Genomic DNA, 10634 nt, shown 5'->3' with positions numbered 1-10634 from the left:
GCAGACCCGCTTGTCTTCCTAAATCACCTCTCCATCCTCTCGCCTGGTCGCAAACACAAAGAGCCCATTGGCCCGCTCGCACAAACACCTTCTCTGACCGACCCCGAGCCATAGAGGCGGTGGAGAGGCGGTGGACTAGTGGCAGAAACTTGGACTATGGGCAGAAAAGGTCTCTGGTTCGTCTCTGGTTCGACTCCACGGAGAAACAACAAAAAGACGAACCTGGATTGATCTGTCCAAAAATAGTAAAAAGAGGATTCTCCCTACCCTGTCTAGTGCCCCTGAGCAAGGCACCTTACTCCCCCAACATCTGCTCCCCGGCGCCGTACATGGCTGCCCACTGCTCTGTGTGTCCTGCACCAGATGGGTTAAAAGCAGAGGTTCAATTTCCCTCCTTGCATGAATGTGCTTGTGCATGTCTGTGCATGTGTTTGGGACAAATAAATGTATCTTAATCTATCTTAATCTTATCTTATCTTAATCTTATCTTAATAAACCAGCAGCTCTGAGCGCCGGCAGGGCCAGAAAAATTGAAAAATCAGCGATGGTGGAAAATAAAACACCAGAACTAATCATCATTAAGTTCGTGGAAGTTTTGCTACTGGAGATATTAGAGCTTGACACTTTTTTTTTTTTGCACACAATATGTTTTGACACTTTTTAAAGATATAAATGGGAACAAAATCCCAGAAACACATGTATCCCGGAGATGAGGAGACGAAGAGAAACACAGAGCGGGGGATGATTGTCATCTGTCCATCATGTGAGGAAGGCGAGCGGCTTCTCAGGCGGCGTGACGTGTAATGTGATTGGACAGTGCTGTGACAGCGAGCTGTGACCTTCAGCTGCCTGCCTACCCCGGCCCACCTCCGCAGGTTCGGGGAGGGATGTCAATGCCGCTGATCAATGGGGGCGTTGGCACTCATCCTGTCAAACCCACTCCATGTGCATTTCCCGTCTCTTTTGTCATCAGACCTGCACCCGCCTTCCGCTAGTCAATCACTCAGAGACATGAACCGCGCGTGGCTCACACGTCGGGCAGACGAGTGGTGATGTTGCATAAAATCGCCCTCATTTTTCTGGTGTTTAGTTTAGTTTTAAGGCTGTTTTTCATCATCTAACAAAAAACCGCTCCACTAACTCCACACGCCGCTGTGCCGTGTAACGCGGCCAGGAGAGAATTATTCGAGGGGCGCACGCAGCCACAGCGGCCCTAAATGAGAATTTCACCAAACAAACACAATCAGGCCCCCGATTACATTTCTCTTTCATGATGCTGAAAGGAAATGCAAACGAGATTAGATAACACAAAGGCCACTGGGCTCATTTCTCTCCTGTGTCTGGAGATGGCTAAATGCTCTAATTCCCCTCTCCACTCGGCTCCTCAGGCCAAGTCCCCCTTTTGTTGAACCCAAACCAACTACATTAATGTAATGTAAAATTGCCTCTCGCTGGAAAAGTTTTTTTTCCTTGCACTTTTTCCCCCCCCCCTGTCCCCCGACCTTCTTGTTACTCTTAGACTGTAAATTAACTGAGCACAAGCCACTCTGGCTTTAAGTGGGCATGGCATTGTTTTCATCCGTGCAATTATGGAGGGATCTGTCTGTCTGCCAGAGGTTTTGATTCATGGTGCACGCCTTGACGGTTGGAACAATCAGACGGGTCCGAGCAGGATCTAATGGATAAGCTCGCACTGAGAACGGGCAGCGAGGGGGGGGGGGGGGCGGACTCCTTAACATCACAGCTGTAACCGGCAACTACATAACTTCCCTTAATCAGATCGGAGCAATCGGCTAGAAAAAGTTTCCCATATGTCGTCGTAGCCTGGCTGAGAGGGTTTTGAGTGAAGTGGGTTGAAGAGGAGGGCAGGGCTACTTCAGAACGGGTTGATAAAACAGCAAGAGAGAAAGAGGAGTGAGAGGCTGAATTTTGAGAAAGAGTAGTGCCCAGGGTTACAGCCAGGACACAGGCCACAGAGAGGTTAGTGTGTCTGGCTACAATTAGTCGGCCGTAGGAGAGATTGAGATGATGCTTCAGGGAGCTATTGGTGCTCAGTCATTAGTGATTATTCGGTGAGAAATGACCGACTCTGAAGGCAACGTGTGGCTGCGTGCGCTAGTTTACAAACACATGTTTCCTTCCTCCACCAGCAGCCGTTCAGCAAGATCCAAATCAGAAAAAATACTTCACACAGGAAACGTTTTGATCGACATGTTTATGTGGTTTTCTCCCTCTTAATAATACCGCTAGCCTAAAGTGATGCCTGACATCAGTGACACGCTAACTTACCAGGCACTCGTATAAAAGGCGAGTTTGTTAGATTTAATTTGCAAAAAATGTTCTATCTTGGTTTGCCAAATGCCATCTCAAGAATGAGGATTTTCGAAAGCATGGCAGCGGTCTGTGTTAATGTGGGTTTGCATGGGAAGCTGTATTAACTCCGAGCACTTTATGAGATGTGGTTACGATTGTTTGATTAAATAAGCATTAAGGGTGTTTTCAAACTCATAAAGAAGTTATTCAATTTCCTTTGCTTTTAACGATCCCAGAAAATTGTGTGATAATTAAAACCCTTTAAGTGTTTGGTTGCAGAGAGCACATTTAAGGATCGTCAACGACTCTTACGGAGCTCGCATGATCGTTCAAATTAAATCTCTGCAAGTTTTTTTGTGTTAATAGACTCCCTTGTTACTGAAGTGACCAGTTAACTGATTTAACTGTAACTATGATAAGCACAAATACACCGACCTAATGAAACATTCATTTATTTACTATATATATCACAAAACTCGGAGGCTGATTTCAGACATGCACTGAAATCTGGACATTTCCCTAAAATTTCTGGAGATGCTGTATGTGTGAACGCCGATGTCAGAGTCCCATGCTCCGAAGGTTTTCCAGGACTCAACCTGCCAGACTCAACCTGCCAGTCCCTCTCTGGAAAATGTCAGAGTGAGCCCGTGTGAGAATACCACAGGAAATTAGAAGTGGTCGTTTTGAAGACGTCTTTTTTCTCAGCCTCCTAAATGAGCCATATTTGTTTGTTTTTATTGTTGATGCATAACGTGGCGAACAAACACAACAAGTTGCAGCACTTCCAAAGCCTCAATCATCAATCACGTTCAGCGATTAGTCACAAACACTTGAACTCAGGCCCACAGATGCATGCCACAAACGTACTTCACGTTGTGTAAGTCGCTGCAAAATCGCAGGCCGAGTCGAACGCGAGCACTGATGATCGTACCATAACAGTAATAATTGGAAATGATCCTGTGGTTTTTCTAGCCTCGTGTGTTTGCCTACAGCTCGCCTCTGCTCCGCTCGACATCTGAAGGACCCGGACTCCCAGCTCCAGATGTGGCTGCATTACTCACTCCTGCATGGTCTCCCACACCTGATTTATATCCTGCTCTGCAGCGCTGCACATGTGATCACACCCACATACGGTTCTCACACAAACACATATGTACACTGTATGTGTAGCAGTGAGAAAATCCCCTTACACACACACACACACACACACACACACACACACACAAACACACACTCACACACACTCACAAGCCCTCACAAATAAAAACAAGAAATCAATGTAACCTGTAATTTTTACAGGGCTGATTTGAGTGTGTGTGACAGGCCAAATCCAATAGCTGCAGCCGGGCTGACAGGCCTGACATGAGTCTTGCCTGGCTGGCCCCTCAATTATGCATGGCCCAATGTTTCCCCGGATCTTAATTGAATCACACTGTCTCAAACTTGTTATTTCTAATTTGTTGCATTTGATTTCTGACATCAGCGCTGCTGTGTCATGAATTATGCAAACAGGAGGACCTTTAATTGTGAGTGTTATTAAAACAAAACTAATTGCAGATGATTAAAATGTGACTAGGAAGCAGGATGTTGGGGCCTTCACCCTGACATGGTTTTGCTACTGCTGCCAACTAATGATTAGGTCTCGCGGCTGTCTGAGCTGTTGGTGTTTTGTGGTTGTGACTGTAACCTTGGGTGGAACATGGTTTAATGGAGGGACATGATAGAGTCTGCTGCTGGACTGCCTGCTGTAGTGATAGAATGCACGATGATGAGACACTGCATATGCTCATTTAACAACACACTCTGTATGTGAATGATGGAAGGTGGAAACACACATGCAGGATTATGCAGTATCCACACAATGGGAGAAAACTGAATTGGTACAATTTATCATTCTGGTCGTATCACACAAGTTCTCTCGTTTTTATTGATTATAGCCCATGCATTCTGATAAGTTCTTCTTCCAGAAATCGGTTGACTGGCCCCTAAATACAAGGAAAATTGCTTTCAATATTGCCATCTTTAAGGCTGACACCATACAGGCATTGGCATAAAATGAGAACCCCTTGGAATTCATTCTTTTAAGTGTATTTTCGGGTAAAAGTAAAAAGGCTTTTTGATTTGATACATGAAGGCGTAATGGAAAAAGCCACATAAAAGTCAAATAAGTCAATAAGGCGTTTGCCTGTAGCATTCCTGTATGATTACCAAATAATGAGCACTTGGTGTAAACAAACAAAGAATTTAAAATAGTCAGTTACCTTCTCCGGGGCGAGCAAGAACCTTTTTTTTTCTTACAATAAAATAATCTTTCTCGTTTATCCCCTGTTTATGCAACTATGAGCGGTTTAAGCAGAGCGTGATTACAAAGTGAGACGCCGTGTAAAATAATTGTGCAATTATTCCAATAAAGTCAAAAACATGCATGTGTGAGATTGTAAGTGGTAAGTTGAACCCTCCTGCTCGACTCATAAGAGATTTAACAATTGAATTGTGCCTGCAGGGCAACAGCTCAGCACCTGACTGTAAGGTAGGGATCCTCACGGCTGTGTTCCACACGGGACGCTGGAGATGTCTGGAAGTCATTTCCACATGTGAGGAGGCGGGAGGAAGGGCACACTTTAGTTTCATGAATGTTCAATCAATTCAATAGGACAGCTTAACTTTCTCTTTCCCTCTCAGAGCACATTTATAGGGCCACAGGCGTTCGCAGGCTGCATTCAAAGGCTGACTGTGCCTCATACAAAAGAAGGGTAATTTCACCTCTGGGGGGGCAACAGCTGAAATCTGTAGTAAAGGGAGAGGAATGAAAGCAGCAAAGCGAGTCAAAAGGTGCAGTATAACTACAGGGATCGTACTTCATTCTGATAGGTGAGCCATACATCACATAGGTTTTATCTAAAGCTGTTTGAGGAGATCAGTGTCGGTCTGTCCAACACAATTTTATTCACACATTCGTGGTCCCCAGAGGATGGAGCCCCCCGAGTGGTACTCTGACTTTTCCCCCCAAGTGCCACCATGAGTTTGACATTTTATGTTTTTAATGACATGTCTCATCAACTATATAATGGATTGCTATGAGATTAAGTTGACGTTCATGTTCTCCGCAGGATGAATCACATTCACTTTGGTGAATACCTGTTTTTTTCTCTTGTAGCTTCATCAGGTAAATATGTTGTATTTTTATATTATCTAGAATATTTGTGCAATACCATACCACCTGTAAAGCTAATGGGATTCCCATCAGATGGGATTTCTTTGTTGTTATTATCACCAAATGTTGGCGCCATGGCCAGGGTGTACCCAGCCTCTCGCCCAAGGTCACCTGGGTTTGGCTCCAGCCGACCTTTGACCCTCAAGTGGAAACCCACCTTGATGTCACTCATTGGTTTTGGTTTTGTTTTAAAGCCTCAAATTTGATATTTGGTCTAGTGTTATCATTTTTTGAAACCAGAAGTAACCAGATCTGGATGAGCAGGCGGGGGAGCCTGACTGAGAGCTTGAGGACACAACACACATGTTATATTGAAGAAGATAGAAACCATAAACTTCTTTGGAAAATATTTACTAAAGTAGTAAATTGAGACGTTGGGTCATTTCCTCAGAGTTCTTTATAGAATTCTTTTTGCAGCGAATGTAGTGGCCCTCTACTGGTCATTTGAGAGAACACAGGTTTCAGGCACGTCTGGCTTCACTTTACGGTACTGGGGTCTAGGTCCATTTTTAAAAACAGTCTATGCCCCTAACAGATACATGTTATTGATAATGGATAGCTGGATAGTAATTTGCTTTACATCGAGAAATTAAATGGGTTTTTTTGTACGTTAGCACGCCTTATTAGATACCATGTCGTGGTTTGCTCATAACGCCCTCTTTTCCGTGACAAAACAGACATTGAGCTCCGATAGGCTCCATTAGCAGAGAGCTGTGTACAATACCATTAAAATGACACAGCATCAGCCTTAAACTAATGCCATCCAGCACTGAACATTTGGTAAAAAGCTCCACTCCGAGCTAACACAATCATCTCTAACCAGCCCAGGTTCAGAAGATGAGGCAGGGAATACACACTTTTCCTTGAACTCTCCAAACCCTACCTGTCAGATGCTTGCGTCTCAGCCAGGGCCTAAAAAGCTTTGCTCTCATTATGTATGCATGCTAAGCAGTGGGTGACGTGACCTGCCAATTCAAAAATTCTATCTTTGCATAAAAGTCTATGTCAATAAGCTGCCTCCGTGGTTGGGTTCTGTCTATATGATAAAGTAGCTAAGTATATTTTGCCCGTGCCTCCAGGATGGCTGCAGAACCTTGTCTGCGGAGATGACAATTAGAGTCACTTTCCACCCAGGTTAGGCCAGACAGGCCCTGTCAACCACCAGAGGAAGAGAATGGAGGGAGACAGAGAGTAATATGTGTACCACTCTGATTCTGCTTCACCTCTGCTTCATCCTTGCGCTGACCACCGAGGGGAGGGCGGAGGCTGAGTCTGGGAGACGGGAGGAAAACACAGGAAAATAGAAGCAAATACACCTCAGCAGTTGCTATGGATCTATTTCCAGTTTTAAAATGGTTATGAGCTGTCAGTGAGTCATTCTTATATTTCTCCGTTGCCATGTTTCTCATATCAGCTTTCATGGACTCTCAACGTCCTCTGACCAATAAAAGTCCCACAGGAATAATCTCTGAGATTTTAAGCACCCCTAATAAATGATACACTAGAAAATGATCTGGTGCGGTGTGTGAGAGACACACTCTGATGCACGCTGTGTAAATTAAACATCCAATGGGCAAAAGAGCTTTTTACTGCCGTGCAGTCCAGCCAATCAGCCTCTGCAGTTGATGTGCAAGACACATGGCAATGATCTCAGATCAGCTTTTGAATACGACTCACACTCACCCCAATGTCTCCTTAACAAATCATAAGTAGAGCAGGCTGTCAAACGTTTTGGCACAGCAGTACAACTGTCAGGTTGGAGTGTGTACGAGATGTGCTGCATGCCTCTGTGTTGCAACTTCCCCCTGAAAGAATTAATAATTTACATGGGATTGCTCTAAAATTCCACCATTTGCCACAAACCTGTGTAACATTGATTTGTTGAACTGTCATAATAGCACATCACTCAAAGTAAACAATCATCGCCTCGCCAAGAGCTGGATGTAAATGTCTCTTTCTCAGTGAGTGCGATGGAAGAGGGGCGGTTTTCATTCCTTTCTGGTGGTTTTTCCCATCAAGTGGCTCTCTCCTCTCGCTGAGAGGGAGAGGGGGAAAGAGAGAGGAAGCTGTAATTGCTGTCAGTCTCTCCTGAGCACAGCCTTAAAGGCAGCTGCTGTTTCACAGCTGAGGAGTGAAAGGAGTTTGGGCTGTGTGGCATCCAGGCCTCTGGAGGATTTGGTGAGTTCGCTCCCCCTTCTTGTTTACCTCTCATTGTCAACAGCGTCACACCGGTTGTTTCGGGTGCGGGGGGGAATCAGAAGGCTAAGAGCCGATCACGCTCAGAAACACAGAGACGGGTAATTGAAAAGATTATCCTCAACGTGCCAGCTGTGATTTAGGACGTTTTCAAGTGGTGAAAGTTTCCCCCTCAAAATATTGCACACAAATATCAAAACAACAAAAGGCTTTCCCAAAAACATCAGTGCACAGAGTTTGACATGTCTGTGTTTACTCCAGATGCCTTGTCAACCACTTTGGCAGATATATATTCATCCAAGCTCCTCCACTTTTCCAGAATGGAGCTTCCAACCTGACAGACAGTATCATCACTTTATGTGCATTTAGAACATGTCCCATATACGAGGACTGAGCCGTCCCAACCTCCCAACTGCACCCAGACTTCCATAAATGCTTTTATATCTCTCTTTTTATCTATTAATACATTTTTATATAAGTAATGAGCTTCTACATAATAATGACTTATTCATCAACAACCATGTTTATGATTCTTAATTCAAAAAGAACACATTCACATTCTCGCCTGCACTCTCTGGCTGACTTAATCCCTGCTTATTGGCAAACATTAGAATTCGTTTTAAGTGTTGCCCACAGAGGTCAAATTCCCTCTTAAGGTGAAAAGCTGCAGGAAATTGCCTGCATTAGGGAGATGTATTGGTGTGAAAAGATCCCATGACATGCTGCCGAACAGGTCAGCCCTGTGCTATTTGTTCCGCCCTGCATTCCCCTGCATGGTCTGCTATGGAAGAATAGAATATTGTCTAATTTGTATTTTTATATGAAACCATACTTTATCGATTGGGGACATTTACCAAGTTCCTACAAAATGCTGTCTCAGATCAGGGTGTTGGTGCTGTCATGGTCTGGAGATACCTGAAAGAGGATGGATCTATGGGTCATCTGTTTTTTACTACAGATTAGAATTATTTCAAGCATTGACCAGTTTTAGTAATAACTTTGCTGTTGTTTTGTCTGTGGTTGGCATGCACGTTTAACATGATGCTGTGACATTTTAGTTTAGAGCATCTATGGTATAGTTATGCACCTTTAAAGGTCCACTGTTCTCATCCCACAGGACCTTCTCATCAGTGTCTGCGCTGTTGTCTGCACCAAAGTTGAATGGCTTCCTTCCTGACCCATAAGGCATCCCCTCCACCAAGTTTCATGCTAATCAGTCAAGTAGTGTTTGCATGATCCTGCCAACCAACAAAGAAACTGAGGTTATAAGTTAGTTATTACCTCACTTAGGATAAAATAGAGAAATTTTACTAACGTAAGCAACTATTACATATGTATAGTTATTTTCTCCAGTGTCAAATTAGCTCTGGGTTTGTTGATTTAAGTTTTCTGGCTTAGTGTTTCAAAACAATGTCCATGATCCATCCCGATGATAACAAATCTATAAAGCACTGTAACACACTGTTGGCGCTCAGTGATGCCAGGATCCTTGGTGATGTGCATTTTTTATGGTAAATAACTAAATATCTTTACGTTTAAGTGAAATTGCTGAGGTTAAATAATATATGTAGTTACTGCACTTCAATGCAAAGATGATTCATCCTTCCATTCCATTCCATAAATATTATTATAACCAGTATTAATGTGATTTTGTGTTTGACATACATGTAAAGCAAAAATCCTAATACAATCCTGGACAACCCACTCGTCCGGTACAGCCGTACATTTCAGGTGAGTTGGTGTGATTTTGACCATGAGCTTGCATTCTAAATACTAAATACCTTTGACGTTTGGGAAGTTGATGATTTGGCAGAAGTTTGTAACCAAGACAACTGGTTCTGTTCTACCTGCTGTTTGCACTCAGCTCTTGATGTTTCTGAACCACGCATCATTCTGCCGAGCCCTGGATCCATCCAGCATCCCCTGCATCAGTATTTACAGTAACTCAGTGCAGCAGAATGTTAAGGTTTATTCGTCTGACAATTCAAAGAAATGTTATTTTTTTGTATCTGAAAAAGGAAGGACTAGATACAAGATACAGCAGAATACAGTTCAATATCTGTGTCTTTGGCGAATATCGTGCGAGACGTCTCCTTAATTTGACATTTTAGACAGCTCAGATACAGAGGTTGGGATGTGGCAAATCAAAATCATATTTAAAACAGCTTTTCTAAGCAGACAGTACGTCTGCAAATCCAAAAACACTGGACCAAAAAAAAAAATCATTAATAGACAGTAAGATAAAAAAAAAAAACTCCTCAGATGTTAATCAGAGCGTTTGAATTAGTTTTGAAAGTTAATGAGTTTTTAAGGCGCCTCTGGGACTTCCCGTCAATAAACTACAAGCTCATTTCATTTTCTCTTTCAAATTCCAATAAAGAGTACTTCCCCTCCAATCGCCGCAACGCTTAACTTTGAAATGCCTTCACTTTGATAAGAAATGAATTAACGCTCTGGAGAAAGGCACAGTGGTAGCGGGATGTGATGGGCTCCTCTGCCTCTTCGTCTGATACATATTCTAATTGCTGAGTGCTGACCCCTACTCCCGCTGATGAGCAGCCGGAGAGATTTTGACCTTGTGGTGTGTGTGAATCGATGGGAAGTTGATAAAGCCAAGTTCATTGCTGCCTAACATAAAACAAAGCTGATTTGTTTACCTAGCTAAGCCTGCGCGTGTCAATCCCATTACGGAATGATTTATAGACCAGCACCCAATGAAATTGTTTAAAGCAGATTAGGTAGAGCCAACGATCACCACTAATATGACAAGCTGATATGCTGTGACAGGTAACCAAGCAAACAAGTTCCTGAAATTCAGATTGAATTAGAAATCTAATAATCCTACAGGGAGCAGCAGATTTAATCAGGAGAGGAGGAGGAGGAGGAGGAGGAGGAAGAAGAAAAGAAAAGA

The sequence above is a fragment of the Limanda limanda genome, chromosome 16 (assembly GCF_963576545.1).
Source record: "Limanda limanda chromosome 16, fLimLim1.1, whole genome shotgun sequence".
NCBI classification, from domain to species: domain Eukaryota; kingdom Metazoa; phylum Chordata; class Actinopteri; order Pleuronectiformes; family Pleuronectidae; genus Limanda; species Limanda limanda.
The sequence above is the reverse complement of the archived record's forward strand: the minus strand, read 5'-3'. Positions refer to the sequence as shown.